The sequence below is a fragment of the Odocoileus virginianus genome, chromosome 18, assembly GCF_023699985.2.
Source record: "Odocoileus virginianus isolate 20LAN1187 ecotype Illinois chromosome 18, Ovbor_1.2, whole genome shotgun sequence".
NCBI classification, from domain to species: Eukaryota; Metazoa; Chordata; class Mammalia; order Artiodactyla; family Cervidae; genus Odocoileus; species Odocoileus virginianus.
In genome coordinates, this window is record NC_069691.1 from 42,334,377 (window position 1) to 42,354,454 (window position 20,078).

Below are 20,078 nucleotides of genomic sequence, written 5' to 3' on the forward strand. Positions count from 1 at the left end.
AGAACAAGCTTTTACTTTTAGCAATGGACTGAAAAAGTTAATTTCTCTTTTGAATGACTGAATTTATATCTAATTTTATAGCTAAGTTATAAAATGTACAGATGGAATTGTGAAGGGTGATCTTAAACTGAATATATAAATCTGAGACCCTGATGATTTCTGGCTATTAAATTGCTCTTATTCTTAGAACTACTAATAAAAAACTCACTGTGATTTTTTTTCCCCTCTATCTTCCATAGATGAGATGAGCTTTTAACCTGGGGATTCTGGTATAATTCCAATTATTTAACTAGATTATTTTCCATTCAATTTACTACTTTTCCAATATACTGTGATTTCTTTAAAAAGATAAAAGTTCAAAAATTGCTATAACAATCTCAGATCATCTTTCCCCAGATGTAAATCTCACAAAGAGCTTCAGTGATTTTCTTTGTAACCAAGTAAATAGTGAAATAGTGAAACTCCAGATTGAGAAACATTTTAAATCCAGATGACTCAGATGGTAAAGAATCTGCTGGCAATGCCAGAGAACCGGGTTCAATCCCTGGGTCAGGAAGATCCTCTGGAGAAGGGGATGGCTACCCATTCCAGTATTCTTGCCTGAAGAACCCCATGCACAGAGGAGCCTGGCAGGCCCCAGTCTGTTGGGTCACAAAGTTGGAGATAACAGAGAGACTAACATTTTCAGACCATAATATTTTGACTCAGAATTGATACTGGTATAAACCTAAAAGTTTATCCCTCCTATTTAGCGCTCCAGAGTAGGTATTCCTGTCAGGGGAGGCTCTGGTCCATGTGCTCATTGAGGAACCAGGCTGGCCTGGGTGCTACTCAGCATGTCACTTCAAGGTCGTCGTGGCCTTGCTCACCCTCTCAGCCATAGCAAAAGACGACTTAAAGAGCATGTGTGAGGGCTTTTGATGGGCCAGGCCTGAATACAGCTACTTCCACTTACATTGCACACATGGTTGCATTTAACTACACCAGAACTAGGAAATATTTTCTAGTTCTGTGACCAGCAGGACCGTAGGAAACAGTCTCTGCCACAAAACATTAAGAAGAATAAAGCATTCATATAAGAATAAGTTGATCCACAGATCAACTTTATCAACAAAAGTCCATCTACTCAAGGCTATGGTTTTTCCAGTAGTCATGTATGGATATGAGAGTTGGACTATAAAGAAAGCTGAGTGCTGAAGAATTGATGCTTTTGAACTGTAGTGTTGGAGAAGACTCTTGAGAGTCCCTTGGACTGCAAGGAGATCCAATCAGTCCATCCTAAAGAAAATCAGTCCTGAATATTCACTGGAAGGACTGATGCTGAAGCTGAAACTTGAATACTTTGGCCACCTGATGCGAAGAGCTGACTCATTTGAAAAGACTCTGATGCTGGGAAAGACTGAGGGCAGGAGGAGAAGGGGACGACAGGATGAGATGGTTGGATGGCATCGCCATCCAATGGATGGACATGATGGCATGTCCATCAATGGACATTGGTTTGGGTGGACTCTGGGAGTTGGTGATGGATAGGGAGGCCTGGCGTGCTGCAGTTCATGGGGTTGCAAAGGGTAGGACATGACTGAGTGACTGAACTGAACTGAACTGATTCACAGATCCATTTTGCCTGAGACTGTCTTGATTTTAACACGGAAATTCTCATGTCTTCAGTCTCAGGCATACCAGAACAACTTTTCACTGAAAACATAAATGAACATATTTTAAAATATTAAGAAAAATACTGACTTAGAGTGATGTTTTAATTTAAATAAATTTTGTTATAGGCAAGTGATCCAAAATTGGATTACTGAAGAGAATCAATCCTTTATAAGTATATATGTGTGTGTGTGTGTGTGTGTGTGTGTGTATATATATATATATATATATATATATATATATATAACTGTGATATAAATGGTACACTAACTAGGAATTCATATGATAAGAAAAAATGAAAAAATTATTGAGATCTATGAAAATTTAGCAATATACATTAAGATTCTGTATACATTGATTATCATTTTTAGTTATATAAAATAGTCATAATTAACAAAATGTATGAGCATATTTTCCCACACATTTGTCACTTTATATAATTTCTTTATGCATGTATTTTTTTTAATTGTTATAACATTTTGAGATTAATAAAAGACATTCCCTTAGAAAACAAAAGTGTAATTTAAATCTATTACTATACAGGTAATATCTAAAAATATATCATAAGTATCTATTTTAATTAAATGATAGGGCAATGTTCACTGTATATTATAATGTACAGAAGCAATGCTTGTTAATATTGTTTGTACTATTTAAAGGCTTGTGTTCAGATGATATATGAAAATAATACAAGAGAATGTAACAACGCTTATATCCAGATGGTGTATCCATGGGTTACTGAATTTTCCTTTTGCTTTTTAAAATTGTTCTATATATTTTCAAATATTTGAACTAAGTATAGATTTTACTGATAATAAGAAAATGCAAACATTATTTTATTTTAAAATCAAATAAAATAATCTTAGTATACAATTAGTAAATGGGTATTCACTTCTACACCAGGGATAGGGCTGAAGAAATCTAATTTTGCTTATTTTTCAGAAGCATAAGTAAGCTATAGTTTAATATTTTTCCTGTTTGTTAGCAACTTTTTAAAAAGATTGGTTTACTATGTTGATTTCCCTGAGGAAATGTTTTTCTGTTACCAAGAATTAGTGATAGAGACTTTATTTACTTCTTAATGACCCTCACAGCATTTTTTAAAAATTCAATGTTGCTTTTAATTTTCAAAGAAAGTAAGTTTAAAAAAATTGCATGTAACCATGTGGCTTTGAAAACTTATTTTTTAAAGTACCAATTTGAAAATATACTGAAGGGTGCATGAATGTGTGTGTGTGTTTATGTGCATGTGTATACATAAGTATTAAACATTCATTTATTTCAAGAATAGCTAATATGATGTGGCCAAGTCTGAGTTACCAGGAATTCAAGCTTCCTGCACTGCAGATTTCCAATCAGCAATAATAATAACTTTTAAAGAAGTATCTATTGACTGTCTACTGAGTGTCAGGTACCATGTTAAAAGCAGAGAATTAAAAATCATGAAGCTTCATATTCCCTACACTAAAGGGAGACAAAGCAGCAATTTTCCTACAAATACTGGAATGAGTTTAGGTTTAAAGTTCTGTGGACACCCAAGACATCACATATGAACCATACCTGATTAAAACAGGAAAGTGAAAGTGAAAGTCATTCAGTCATGTCTGACTGTTTTTGCCCCATGGACTATAGCCCACAAAACTCCCTTGTCCATGGGATTCTCCAGGCAAGAATACTGGAGTAGGCTGTCATTCCCTTCTCCAGGTGATCTTCTAAAAAAACTTCTGTAATTTTTGTAGCTGTTTATCAGATGAATTACTGAGCAGAAAGGATTCCCAGAAGTAGACAAGGGCATGTTTAAAAGAACAAAGGTGTGTGCAAACAAAGTACCATACATCATATATCCTTAAGCTCTTCACACAGCCCACCTATTCTCCAATATTTGATAAATATCATTTGCACTGTGCCTGCCTCTGTTTCCTAAAATCTTATGCTTCCTTCTGTACTGTAGGGATTAGCACAGACTTGCTCCCTGCCTTGACTATGTAATGACATCAATCCAACGCTCATTATCCATTTTAGGTGTCAGTAATCAGTTAAAAGGCTCTGTTTCAGTGTGATTACAAGAGGGACTAGATGCCAAACCCAAGAAGCATGGATTGCATTCTGATTATCCAAGTCAAATGAGAAAACATACAAACAAAGGAAAGAGGGAAGATATTTCTGAACACACAGACATACGAACAAGCTACAATTAACACATGGCACAGGGTTTCCTGTTGATTTTCTATGCTAGATTTACTTTTCTTCTCAGCGCAAGCTGAAATGTTACCAAAAAAGGAGTATTCTCATCTTCCTACACTTATATATTTTCTTCTTTCCCTGTAAGTAATTGTAATAATAATTTAAAAATGGCAACATTTCATGTAGAACTTGTTTGTCCAAAGTACATCTAAGTGATTTGTCAGTCATCTTTAGATAAAGAAATTTCTGCTGCCACTCATTTAGGATAATGCTAAATAAAAAGAGCTGTCTCTTTTTAAGATGCAAAGAGCATCTTAATCACAAACCTGCAATTTGGAGTGCTCACCACTGCAACATAAAATGTGACAGGCATTCACGCAATCGCTGCTTATTTTCTTTGGTGATGCTAAGTTGGCAAGTTTGACATGTTCTCCAACCTGGCAGCCTAATGGTATCTTGTTGTCAGGTAGAGTCTCCGGGCTCGGGGACAGATTACCATCATATTCACTGTCCTTGAGGAAACTCACAAGTCATCTCTATTAGTTTCCATTACAGTGCAAAACAGTGTCCCCAATTTAACTGCTTAAGGCAACTCATCTTTATTCCTCACAGTTTCTGTGGGTCAAGAGTCTGAGCCCAGCCTAGCTGAGTCCTAAGTGAATGAAAACCTGTTCTCAAGGCATTGGTCAGGATGTAGTTTCATCTGAAACTCAACTGAGAGAAGATCTGCTTCCAAGCTCACACAGGATGTTGGCAAAATACATTTCCCCATTTTCTTGTGGGTACTTGAGGAAAATGAAGTGAAAATATTAGTCACTCAGTCATATCCAACTCTTTGTGACCCCATAGACTTTAGCCCATGAGGCTCCTTATCCATGACAAGAATGAGGTGGGTTGCCATTCCCTTGTCCAGGGTCCAGGGGATCTTCCTGACCCAGAGATTGAACCTGGGTCTCCCGCATTTAGGCAGATTCTTTATCGTCTGAACCACTGAACCACCAGGGAAGCCCCCCTCTACCCCACTTTTTGACTGGCTTTTGGCCTAGGATTCATTCAGGTACTATAGACAATGCACACAGCTCCTTTCCACACTGGAGTTCCCGACAGGATCACTTACTTTCTCAAATCAACCAAAGGAGAGTAAGAGACTTCTGAAAAATGAGCGCTACAATCTTGTGTAATTTACTCCCATAATCAGGTATATATAATCACATATATACTGTCACCTACTGGTTAGAGGTAAACCACGCGACTCCCACATCCTTAAAGGAAGGAACTGATACAAGAGTATGGACATCAAGAGTCAAGACAATGGCAATCATCAGAGTCAGCCAGTCACATCACCTGGCAACCTTCTAATCATATTCACATTCTAGGAAAAATGCATCTGGCTCTGCCATGCGATATAACTAACTGAAGCCTAACATAATATGTCCATGTTATATTTATTGTTATAATCAAACCAAAACTCAGAAAATACTACTACCCAACATTCTATATATTGAACTTCAGTTAAATTTATTCACACAGAGGTGGAAGATAATTCTTCAGTGACAATCACATTGAAAACATTTATCAATCTAACTTTCAAAGAAAACTTAAATGAATACCAATGCCTCTATTACACAGGAGAAGTCATCTAGATTAAATTAGCAATCTCACATAACAATAGATAGAAATAAAGAATTCAAACATGCAACTTATTATAGACTTAAAATATTATAAAGTTTTGAATTTACTAGATTACTGAATCTATATCCCAAAGCCTACTTAGTAAATTTTAATAAATGAATGATAAAGCAATCTTGTTTTCAATCTGAACTCAAAATTATAAACTCAAGTATCCTGGCTAACACAAATCTTTGGCATTTTGTTTGAAATAAGTTTTTGATTGAGAATATGATTTTGATAAGTTGAATTTTTATATATTAAAATACTATAATATCTCTAACTACATTCTTCTTTCTACATATCTCAAATCTAGCCATATATCTAAATCACTCATACAACCAATTTTTTTTTTTTTGCTTCAGCATTGTCTCCTGTTTGTCCCACAGAAAATGTTCCCTACTGCATATAATGTCTTGATTTTCCAATTTATTTTCTATAGAGAAGGGAGCAAAAACATATTCAATTAATCCATCTTGCTTTTGGTCTCCATTTTTAAAAACATTTTGAAGTTTTAGATTATCTTTGGAGTAAAAGCCCGATTCAATAACTTCGGTAGCCATGTGGGGCTTCCCAGGTGGCGCTAGTGGCACTCCTCCTGCCAATGAAGGAGACATGAGATGCAGGTTTGGTTCCTAGGTCAGGAAGATCCCATTTAGGAGGGCATGGTGACCCGCTCCAGTATTCTTGCCTGGAGAATCCCATGGGCAGAGGAGCCTGGTGGGCTACAGTCCGTGGGGTTGCAAACACTTGAACATGACTGAAGTGCTTAACATGCACGCTGCAGTCCTGTAGAATCTGCCACTTCGTAAGGACTCCAACTTGACTGATTTTATGTGCTGCTGTAATAACATTTTCTTCCACTTACTGAGAGAGCCAAGCTCCTTATCACCTGACTGGTCTTACACATAGCATCCCCTAGTTCACAGTACCCACATTGTCCTTTATTTGAACAGCTATATCTCACTCCCCAGGTCTCAGAATACATGTTACTTCATATAACTAGTACTACAAAGGTAAACGATGTCAGGGGTGGAAGATTTAGCAAGTCAACTTTGGTTAAGATTTGTACTGTGACAGGCTCAGTCCAAAAATGGAAATTAGACCATCTTGGGGGGATAAGTTAAGTATAGCAAATGTGTTTTAGTTAAATGCAGATGCAGTGTGGTTCCATTTTGAACACATCATAAACACATATTATACAAACATTAAATAACTAAAAGGAAAGATAGCATCTAGAAATGATCATTCAATACATTATTTATCAATCCTGACCTTTTTCTGTACATATTCATACCTTATATAGAACCAGTCCACAACATATATTCTGTTTCCAAAATTACTTTTGGAAACTCATTATTAAATATCAGATTATATTTCATATATAAAAATTTATAGCAATTTAATTTCATTATTTTATTATTAAAAATTGTGTAGATAACAACAAACTGTGGAATATTCTTAATGAGATGGTAATGCCAGACCACATTATATGCCTCCTGAGAAACTTTTATGCAGGTCAAGAAGCAACAGGTCAAGAAAGAGTTGGACATAGAAGAATGGACCAGTTCAACATTGGGAGAGGAGTACATCAATGTTGCATATTGTCATCTGCTTTACTTATGTGCAGAGTACATCATGCGAAATGCTGGGCTGGATGAATCACAAGCTGGAATCAAGATTGCTGGCAAAAATATCAACAACTTCAGATATGCAGTGGATACCACTCTAATGTCAGGAAGTAAAGAGGAACTAAAGAGCCTCTTGATGAAGTTGAAAGAGGAGAGTGAAAAAGGTGACTTAAAACTCAGCATTAAAAAAATGAAGATCATGGCATCTGGTGTTATCACTTAATGGTGAACAGATGAGGAATATGTGGAAACAGTGTCAGATTTCATTTCCCTGGCCTCCAAAACAATGCAGTGACTGCAGCCACAAAATTAAAAGACTCTTGCTTCTTGGAAGAATAGTTTTGACAAACCTAGACAGTGTACTAAAAAGCAGGCATCATTTTTCTGACAAAGGTCTGTATAGCGAAAGCTATGGCTTTTCCAGTAGTCATGTATGGATGTGAGATCTGGACATAAAGAAGGTTGATCGCCAAAGAATTGATGCCATTGAACTGTGGTGCTGGAGAGGACTTTTGAGAGTCCCTTGGACAGCAAGGAGATCAAACCTGTCAATACTAAAGGAAATCAACCCTGAAGATTCATTGGAAGGACTGATACTGAAGCTGAAGCTCCAATACTTTGGCTACCTGATGCAAAGAGCTGGCTTATTGGAAAAGACCCTGATGCTGGGACAGATTGAGGGCAAGAGGAGAAGGGGGCAACAGAGGATGCCATGGTTGGATAGCATCACTGACTCAGTATGAGCAAATTCAGGGAGATAGTGGAGGACAGGGAAGACAGGCATGCTGCAGTTAATCAGGTCATAAAGGGTCACACACAACTCAGTGACTGAGCAACAACACTGTTAAATATATTTCCTTGAACCACAATTTATTCAATCCAGATTTTTTGGATGAACATTATTTTTTTCCTCCTAAAATTTTATTATTTTAAACTTTACTATGTTGAACATTCTTATAGATAAATCACTCTATATACTTTTTCCCCCCTAAAAATCACTATCTAAAGATTAAATGGCCAAAAAGCATAGGTATTCTTAAGCTGTTCATTATGAAGATACTGATTTACACTGTGATAAACAGCTTGTAGTATAATTTTGAATTATCTAAATTCTCAAATGCCCATGACTCTGAATTACTTGTAGAAGGTTAATTATATGCAAAGAAAGACTAATACCATGTTACATAGTATCATTTTAAGGGAAATTAATTTTAAATGCCTTGATATTTTATGTCCCTTCTCAGTACAAAATAAAATGCATAACAGCATGATTAGTTTATATAGTACTTCAAACTCTGCAGTTCAATAGGTATATCATACATTTAGAGACAGGTGCTAACTGGAGAAGGATAATCAGCTCACCAGCTACCCTCAGTGTTGAATTCAGTTGATAATTTTGCCACAGTCTCAGGCACATTAATCTCAAACATTTGCTTGTTACAGGAAACAAGGAGGCAATCCATATCTGAGCAATAAATTCCAATTATTTTTTGGTAGGTGGCCAATGGGGGAAGAGAACAGTCTCTCTCCTGAACACGGAAGAAATACAATCAGGGACACTCATGTGGAGTATCACTTCTGTATTCATCCCTAATTGTAGGCCTGTTGAGAATGTCAGTTTTAATATAAAAACAGTACTCTTGTAGCAGAGAATTATGTGTATTGTGCTGGTATTTAATGCAATCTGGGTTTCTAGGGCAAGACAGTTCACAGTGAGTAAATAGTTAGACACAGGTGTTCTTGAGCCCTAGACCATCCCAGGGATAACAGAGATGTATTGAAATGGTCAAGCAGTTCAGCATTCTACATGGCTTCCTCTTTCTTGCACATATTGAAAAAGTTTACATTTTATGCCAAGTTTATCATACAGAAATGGCACATCTTAGTGTTTTTTTTTTAACAAATATATATGCAAACACTGCAATTTCATACAGAATGTCTTAATTATACAGAGCATTCCTAATATTACATGCTATTGCTCTATGTCAAGGGAATGTAGCTTAATTTATATAATCATTTGTGTGAAGTAGGATCCATGAGAGAAACACTGTGGGAATAGGCTTCCAAAGCATTCTACATGATATTTTGACACTGTTTTGGATTATCTGCATTAATATTACACTTCATTAACACAAACAATCAAGAGTTGGCAGTATTGATTGGTATTGTTGCCAAGAAAGCAGAGAGGTAGCCTACATTTACATGAATAAAAATAGATTTATGACAAACCCTTGGGCATAGGAGTAAATGTGAAACTCATTTCAAAGCAAACATGTCAGTGAATATTTGATTGATGCAAAGCTCCATGTAAACAATGGCTACATATTTTTTTATCTTTTCATTTGAAAACTAAAGCCATTGACTTTAGTAATCATTGGTTTATCTGTAGATTTTCACAGGAGGGAAGAATACTTGTAAAAAATATGCCATATGCTACGGCAAGTTTGGGATCAAGATTATCAACTGGAGTTAACAGATTCCTGATCTGACAGACTTATGAGGATTATTTTGCAACAAGATACATTCCTTTATTACTATAAAAGGGTTAACATAATAAAAATGGGAAAGACTCCATTTATTCTAACTTAAAGGACCAGGCTTAATATACTCCATTCCATCATATGGTACTTATTGATATCTCTGAAAAAATACTATTGGGAACTAAATATGTCATATCCTGAAATTAAGAAAAATAAAACAAAACCCAGTATTTCTAAAATCAAATTAGAAGATGATTTAGATTAAATTTTCAAAGCAGGCCCAATCAATTTTAGACAATAAACTTTTAATACGTCAAGGGCTTAGGGGTATGAGCTTCTGGTGGATGAGTTACATATGATAAAGTTTCATTTTTCAGGAAGGGGAATTCTCAAATTCTCATCTTTGTATTCTTTGATCATGTACTCTGGAAATGAATCTAGGGATTCCTTTAATCCCAGTTCCATAGATGGTTATTGGTTTTACATAGTAAATGAACACTAATTAGATAAGACTGTTCTTTATGATAAAACATTGGAGAGGAAAAAAATACTTGAAATGCTTCATTGAGAATCAGAAAGGTACTTTGCATTATTTTGTAGTCCTACTTCACAAATCCTAGGTGCATATGCGTTTTCTTGATATCCTATTCTTAGTTAGCTGACTGGTATATATGAGCTGTGGTTTTTAGTAATATTTTCTTTTATAGTACAAACTGAATGAGACACCATCTAAGTGAAAGAATGACTGAACAAATGATTCTTTACTTTGTAACTTTGCATTTTATATTATGGTATTGAAAACAGTTAAACAATGTCATGGTCAAGGACGGGATTACAGGTGATTACTGTGGCTATGTAGCTTTCAGTTTAACAAGACCACACTGGACAGAACATAGATTATTCTTTACAAGTCGTGATATGGAATATAGAAAAGAAAAGAGATACAAGGAAATAAAGCAAAGGATAGCCATTATATCTCCAAATTTTCTTACTATTTTTCTCCATTTTCTCAGCAGCTGTGTGATCATAGATAATAAACAATTTAGGAAAGCAAATATTAGCAGTAGGGTAACATACTACTGGACTTACCTGGTAGCTTAGCTGGTATAGAATTCTAGAATCCACCTGCAATGCAGGAGACCCCCCCCAAATTCCTGAGTCGGGAAGTTCTCCTGGAAAAGGGATAGGCTACCCGCTCCAGTATTCTTGCCTGGAGAATCCCCATGGACAGAGAAGCCTGGCGGGCTACAGTCCGTGGGGTTGCGAAGAGTCGGGCACTACTGACTGACTAAGCACCGCACAGCAGCACCGTACTACCACTAATAAACCACATTAAAATATCACTTAATTTTCAGTGATTTAACTGGCCTTGTGTACTTGAGAATTTAGGCGAACACTAAACACAGTGTGTTCCCACTTCCTGTTTAAAAGTAAAAGAAGAAATCAAAAGTAATACCTTACTATTTATGTCATCTTATATAAATTATTTAAAATCATGCTGCTTAATTAAAAAACTGTCTAATATAATAGTTCCAAATTCACAAATATGTCATTAAGATGATATGCACAGATATATAAAAACGGAAATGTGGCTGTCATATAGTAAGCATTAAATAACATTTAGCAATCATCTTTATTATCACCATAGTTATTTTTATTTGGCTATAATTTAGCCCTGTTATCTCTGCCATATGGGATTGGAAACCAGAAACCAGCATTGATCTAAAGACAACTGAAGCAGACTAGAGAAATAATATCTATTTTTACTAAGGTGTCTAGCAAAATGAATCTTCCCAAATACATGATGACACTCTAACCAGCCTCAGTGTCCCAAGGGTTTTAAGTGTAATATTCACATAGAGAGTGCAGCAAAGTTAGAGAGACTTATATAAACAGGAAGAAAAGCAGAATGAGAAAAGCTGAAACATACAACAGAGAAGTCAAGCGAGTAAAAAGGAATTAATGCCTATTTCAGAGGAGATGATGAGAATAACTAAAGATAAGTTAGTCCATCAGATCTATTATTTAATTCCTAATATAAATAAGTTATATTTCACATCTTGGTCATGCCATAGTATTTTCATATACTTGCAATTAGCCCTTATCCTTGAAGGAAAGAAGTTTCTGTTTTCTAAAACAGTAAGAGCTCAACTAACGTATATAATTTCATCTGTTTCCACAGAGTTCAAAATAAAGGCCAGAGCTAAGATGGAATAGCATAATCATACTTCCATGCCGTGGTAGGCCAAGTCTTGGTTGCTCTTTGAAAGTCCAAAATGCAATTTTACCTCACAAAAGCAAGGCCATTACATATTAGTATTTTCTACACCAAAGAGTCATGTATAAAATGCTGCACATATGATTGAGAAAGTACAAACTATGATTATCCTTCTTTTAAATAAATAGTCATAAAATATTTCAATCCAAATTGGTTTGGTGAACTCTGAGATTGCTTTCTCTTTTTAAGAGGAATAGAAATATTCTGGGATAATTTTCTTCCAATCTAGAGGACAGACACGGGCCTGAAGATCCTGAAAGTGAAAGTTAAGCTGCTCAGTCGTGTCCAACTCTTTGGGACCCCATAGACTGTATACCACCAGGCTCCTCCATCCACAGTATTTTCCAGGCAAGAGTACTGGAGTGGGTTGCCATTTCCTTCTCCAGGGGATCTTCCCCACTCAGGGATCGACCCCGGATCTCCTTGCATTGTAGGCAGAGGCTTTCCAGTCTGAGACATCAGGGAAGATCTTGGGAGCACTACAAAATACAGAACTTCTCCAAGTCGTTGGAGTCAGAGTTCACCTGCCAGAGATGCCCTGTAACTAGTTAGGTTTATGATAAAACATAATACATGTAAACGTGAGCTATGGTGAAAAGACACTGATATTAGAAGATATAAGCCTGGCTATATGACTATCTCTACATCTCTGAAAAAGTAATTTAATTTTCCTGCTACTCAATTCCCTAATCTTTAATGAGATACAGTTATAAAAGATTGCCTACAGTAACCTCTCCAATCTACCCATCTGTAAATTAGCTTGTCAAGTCCCTGACATATCAGAATAATGCAGATGATGTTGCTACACTAAACATAATTTTATATCTTGGGATTGTTTAATCCAACCAAGCAATCATGCTCTAAATGTGGTGATTTTTAAAACTGACACACTTAGCTGAGATGCTGAGAGGTGACATATTTCATCATTGTTTGCTTTGGACACAGTTTTGTCAGTTCTGAATATGTTCAGTATCATATTAATAAATTATGCAATAAATTATGCAAATATGCACATATTCCCATGTTACACTAACTCTGTAAAAAAAAAAAAAAAAACTGTAGAATTTTAGGTCAACAAGCTTTTGTAATTTAAGAAGAAAAGACTTTCTCTGAATTGGCTTTCAACATTTGTCTGCCAGTTTTTTTTCATTGAATTTGAAAAAAAAATAATGTTCCCAGGTAAAATGAATAGTCCAGAATTTATTTTGCATGATTAGGATTAATATGGCATTTGTGGATAATATAATTTTCCAATGTCAGTGAAGATTTGGGTTACATCCCAACTCTACCATTAGTAATTTTTTCCACCTGATTTCAGACTTACTTTCTTACTAATCACATTTACTTAAGAAAGCAAAATGCATCAGGGAAGGGATGCTTGTAGTGAAATAGAAACAGTGAGGTCAGCACTGTTATCAAGGGAAGAGCAGCACTTCCCACACTCCTTTCCTTTCTTACTCAGTTTTCATAAACCCTCTTGACATCATGAGATTTCTCCTTGAGAGAAAATCTGGAGGTAATCGCCTCCTCCCTTCTCAGCAATCCTCTGGAACCACAATTATGTTTCAACTGTGGTAACTACAAAAATCACAATTTACAGTAATTATACTTGTGAATATTCCCCACACTAGAGTGTAAAAGCCTTGAACACCAAAAAAATAAAAATCTTATTTCTCCTTTATATATCATGTCTGACTTTGCGAATGCATGGACTGTACCCCATCAGGCTCCTCTGTCCATGGGGATTCTCCAGGAAAGAATACTGGTGTGGGTTGCCACGCCCTCCTCCAGGGGATCTTCCCAACCCAGGGATCAAACTCAGGTCTCCCACATTACAGGCAGATTCTTTACTGTCTGAGCCACCAAGAAAGCCCATATATCCTAGCACACATCTTCAACATAAGAGCTCACTGAATATTTGTTCAATTACACGAACCTGGAATCCTGAGGCTTAATTTCCTCTGTGCTGTGGGTGCTCAGACACAGTCTGTCCAACTCTTTGTGACCCCATGGACTGTAGCCTCTAGGCTCCATGGATTTCTCCTGGCAAGAATGCTGGAGTTAGTTGCCATTTCCTCCTCCAGTGTATCTTCCTGACCCAGGGATGGAAGCCACGTCTCTTGTGCCTCCTGCATTGGCAAGTGAACTCTTTATCACTGGTGCCATCTGCTGACCTTCAACTCTTTTCCTTTGCTGATCGTCAACTCTCAGAGTATCTGACTCACTTTATAATGGACGATATTTAATGGTTTGTTGAGTGAGACAGATTCTGAATGGCCAGTTATTTGATTCAATTTATAGGATTGTCTGTTTAGTAATTATCCCGTAATTTTTCTGTAGATTTTGTCAAGTCTTGGTATCGAGTATGATGTTCTCATAAAATGAGTTGGCAAGTATTCCTCTTTGTTCTGTTTGAATTTGTGTGAGGTTATCAATATTTCTACCTTAATAATTTGTGCAAACTCATCTATGAAGTATTTAAGATTGTAGTTTTTCTGTTGGAAAGCTTTGTTTAGGATTCAGCTTTCTTAGGAGCTATAAGATTATTTAGATTTCTCTATTTCCTCATGAGTTATTTTTGGTTAATCATGTTTTCTATGGATTTTATCCATTTTATGCAAACTGCCAATTATGACAAGCTTGTTCATTATGTATTTTACTGCCTTTATTTTAAACAGTAATAGTGATGATTAATTTCATATAATACATTTCATCCATTTTAAATATACAGTGTACTATATTTTTGACCAGGGGCAATTCATATGAGAAACAGTTTATAAATAATAAAAATCCACTGATAGGTCTTTTAAAATATATAGTCATATAGGCACAACCACAATCAAAATACAGAATGTTCCCACTGCCCCAAATATTGTTCTCATGACTTTTTGCAGGCAACTACCTTGATCTACCACTTTGCTTCATGAAACCCTTAATTTGTTTTCTTTTATTATAATATTGCCCTTTCTAGAATTTAAAAGAAATCATACCATATTCAGTTGGTAGTCCAAGGAATTCTCCAGGCCAGAATACTGGAGTGGGTGGGTAGTCGTTACTTCTTCAGGGGATCTTTGCAAGCCAGGGATCTAATCAAGGTCTCCCACATTACAGGTGTATTCTTTACCAGCTGAGCCACTATGGAAGCCCACTATGGAAGCCCATCCCTTCTCCAGTGGATCTTCCCAACCCAGGAATCAAACCAGGGTCTCCTGCATTGAAGATGGGGAGTCTTTACCGGCTGAGCTACCAGGGAAGTCCATGGTCTATTTCTTTGTTTCATGAAACCCTTAATCTGCTTTCCTTTATTATAATTGTGCCCTTTCTAGGATTTAAAAGAAATGGTTGACCTTGAAAAACATGGAATGGAATTGCATGGGTCCATTATATGTAGATTATTCCAACAAATATGTACTAAATCACCACACAATTTGTGAATGGTTGAATCCGTGCATGGAGAACTATGGAGAAAAAGAGCAAAATATAAAGCTATACCTGGGATATTCAATTACATGGAGGGCCAAAATTCCCAACCCCCTGTGTTATTAAAATGCCAAGTGTAACATGTGATCTTTTGTTTGCCTTCTTTCACTTTCAAAATGCTTTTGATACTTCCATGATGATGCATGTATCAGTAAGTTTTTTAACATCATCACATACAGTATGTGTCTGTTAGGCTTACATCACTAAGCATAATACCCACTGGGTCTACCTATGTTGTTGCAAATAGGGAAATTTCCTTTTTTATGGCTGAGTAATATTCCATTGTGAGATAGATATATATCACATCTTATCTATTCATTCATCTTTTGATGTGCACTTAGGTTGCTTCCATATCTTGACTATTGTAGATAATGTTGCTATTTTGGATATTAATCCCTTATCAGTCATATTATTTGCAAATAATTTCTTCCATTAAATTAATTGTCTTTTTGTTTCATCAATGACTTCTTTTGCTATGCAAAAGCTTTTAAATTTAAGGTTAAAGAAATAAAAGCAAAATTAAACAAATGGAACCTAAAAGCCTTTTTTCTCTGGAAGTTCTTACAGATCTTAACTACTCTTATCAAAATATTCTTGGAATCATCTCTGATCCCTCTCTGAGAAATCTCATATTGAATCTCCCCAAATTTGTTTTGACTAACTTTAAAATATATAGAATCCAAGGACTTCTCAATAACATTATTAAAACAAAGCTGATGATCAAAGCATCATGTTTCTTACCTCGATTATTAAGATAATTTCCTAACTCATCTTTTTACTTTGTATCAGCCAAATTTTACCACATCAGCAAACCATGATTCATATTATGCCACTGCTTTTTTTTTAAGACACACACAATCAGATCCCCCATTACTTCGTTGAATTAACCTACTATTCTTTCCTAACTTTCTCCATTGCATTTGTAGTAACTTGAAAGGCATTTCCCCAATGTATTGCAGTGTCATTGTTTTTGAACTGACTCTTCACTTTGGCTGGCATTTCTACCCTGTATCTTCACTGCTACCACATTCATTTTATTCATTTGTATTTCATTATAGCTTTTTCAGTGAGATCTCCCTAAATAACCTATTTAAACATGAACTTCCTTCTGCAAATACTCTTCATTTCCCTACTTCATTTTTATTCCTACAGCACTTATTGTTCCCTCACCCAATACATGTACACAGTGTGTTCACACACACACAGTTTGTATTCATTTTGCAAAATACAGTCTCCATTACAGCATTATAGCAGGATATGTGTTTTCATATACTTGCTCACTATTTTACTTCAAATGCCTGACAAAATGGTATGCTCTCAATAAGTGTCTTATATAACTGAATACATTAATGAATCTAAATTATACTATCATAGTTACTGTTGTCACTAATATAATAAGATCTCAGTTTCTCCCTTGCCTCATTTCCAATAGAGTGAATATTTTAAATTCAGAAACACAAAATGTACCTCTGATTATCTGTGAACCATTAAGTCTTTCAAATAATGCAGACACTGAAACTATCTCATAAAACCTACTGAGGCAATTTATTTCTCTAAAATTACAGAACACAAGTGAAGAAAATCAGAATGTTGAAAACTTTCCTTCAAAATAAGCATACAAAAACCTTAGGTCAAAAAAGGTACCAATAGTGAATTGTATCTTCCATTGAAAGCTAACACATTACAGTTGAAATAATAAAATTAATTCACTAAACATATCACATAATGGTTGTTTGACCAACTCAACCTATGTATAACACTATGTACTCAGTTGTTTCCACATATTTTAAAGGGCACATTTGATAATATGGAAGTTGCTACCAAGTGAAATTGTACTGCTCTACTTAATAACAGACAAATAGCTAAACTATAAGTAAAATAAGTTTCCTGTCAATAATAAGCAGAGAAAATTATAATTTTTCAAGCAGAGAATATTCTAACAGCAGGAGGGATTTTAATTTGGGAAACATGAAGATATGTGCTCATAATGGAAGACAGTTGCATATTCTTAATTATTTATTTTATATGTGTTTGATTAAAATTTCATGCCAATAAACAGGTAATATAAGCATTTAGTGCCCTCCTTGTCATTAAACTGAATTCAGGTCATTTAAAAGAGTTCATGAACCAGAGTAAAAATAATGGTATATGAAAATTACTGTAAAGAAAACAAATCAAGAATAAGATTTTTTTTTAAATGCAGAGATATCTGACATGTATGCTAATTACATATATGGAAAGGAGAATACCAGCTATGAACCTATTGTTTAGATCATTTTTTAATTTACTTTATGATAAATACACAATAGCTTAATATTTGTGTCACACTGAACCATTTGCAGAAAAATAACAGGTGAATCTCATAGACATAAGACTGCTTTGGGTTTAATAAGCACAGGAATTTAAAGCTCCATCACCTTCTTAGCTATGGGCTTACTGGAAAATACTTGAAATATCACTCTTTTAACCTATGTACTAAGATAAGAAAAAATAAACATATATAACTATTGGAAAAATGGGGGCAGAATCCTTCATACATGTTGAATGTGCTTTTATATTTGAAAGGTAAAAAATATTAAAAAACATTGTAAGTGCTCAAAGTCCTTCAAGTTAGGCTTCAGCAGTGCATCAACCAAGAACTTCCAGATGTACAAGCTGGATTTAGAAAAGGAATAGGACCAGAGATCAACTTGCCAACATCCATTGGATCACAGAAAAATCAAGGGGATTAAAAAAAGAAATCTACTACTGTTTCATGGACTGCACTAAAGCCTTTGACTGTATGGATCACAACAAACTGGAAAATTCTTAAAGATGGGAATACCAGAACACCTTACCTGTCTTCTGAGAAACTTAAACAAAGGTCAACCCAGACATGAAAAACAGACTGGCTCAAAAATGGGAAAGGAGTATGTCAAGGCTGTATATTGTCACATTGCTTATTCAACTACTATGCAGAGTACATCATGAAAAATACCAGGCTGGATGAAGCCCCAGCTGGAATCAAGATCTTCATGAAATACAACCTCAGAATTGTTAAAAATAATCTGCATAGATGATATCACTCTTAATGACAGAAAGAGAAGAGGTAATAAAGAGCCTCTTGATGATGGTGAAAGAGGAGAGAGAAAAAGCTGACATGAAACTCAACGTTCAATAAACTAAGATCATGGCATCTGGTCTGATCACTTCACAGTAAATAGAAGGAAAAGTGGAAACAGTGAAAGATTTTATTTTCAGGGTTCCAAAATCACTCTGAACATAAAATTAAAGACACTTGCTCCTTGGAATAAAAGTTATGACAACCTAGACAGCATATTAAAATACAGAGACATCATTTTACTGACAACGGTTCATATAATCAGAGCTATGGTTTTTTCAGTAGTCATGTATGGATGTGAGAGTTGGACCATAAAGAAGGCTGAGCACTGAAGAATTGATGCTTTTGAATTGTGATGCTGAAGAAGACTCTTGAGTGTTCCTTGGACAGAAAGGAGATCAAACCAGTCAATCTTAAAGGAAATCAACTCTGAATATTCATTGGAAGGACTGGTGCTGAAGCTCCAATCCTTTGGCCGCCTGATGCAAAGAGCCAAATCATCGGAAAAGACACTGATCCTGGGAAAGATTGGGGGCAGGAAAAGAAGTGGGCAACAGACGATGAGAAGATTGGATAGCATCATGGACACAATGTGTATGAGTTTGAGCAAACTCTCGGAAATAATGAAGGGCAGGGAACCCTGGTGTGCTGCATTCCATGGGGTTGCAAAGAGTCAGATACAACTTACCTAATGAACAGCAACAACACAGAAAACTCACAAATTGGCTAATTAAGTAAACTTGACAATTTTATTTTCTGGATTTTTCTTTACACAAATCCACACACATGAAATATATTCTAAATAGTTATATGATAATATAAACACATGAAAAAGGTAACAAACAAAAAACCACCAATTTTTTTTTCATGGAATATATTTTTACCAAATATTTTCTATTTGTTTTTTGGTCTACTATGAAATCACAACACTTATTTATGCATCCTCCATGTACCATAGCAAATGCTTATGATCAGTAAATTCATACATTTACTTTACTGTGAAACTTTAGCTATTAATGAAACAGTTAGCTTCAATGTCTTTGGGGATTAAAGTTATTAGCTGTTAAACTATAACTAATCATTTGACAAGGAAGTTATATTTTCCCACTAACATTGAAAATAATTGCTTTTTGTCAAGATAATGGACACAAACTTGGGCAAACTTTGGGAGATGGTGAGGGACAGAGAGGCCTGTCATGGGGTCGCAAAGAGTTGGACATGACTGGGCAACTAAACAACATCATCAAAACATTAACTGCTACCAATGAAGTCTAATGTCATCCGTTACTTTCTATTTCTTAATAACCTAAAACACACATACACAAAACCCCTAAACAATGTACTTTTTAAAACTGGAATATGGGTGGCCATATGAGAAACAAATTCTGGCATAAGTTTCTAACATCTTCCTAGATACCACAAAGGTGTTCTTAAAAAAGAAAGTAAGACAATAAAATTCTGAGATTCCCACTGACATATTTTAATTAGAAGTAAGGTTGTTTACAGTCGTGGGTAGAAAAACAACAAAGCTTGAGCTAAAGCAAGAGATATGGTAAAGTTAACCAATTTTTTGGTGTGTTTCCTGGAGTCGTTGATTTGGCAAT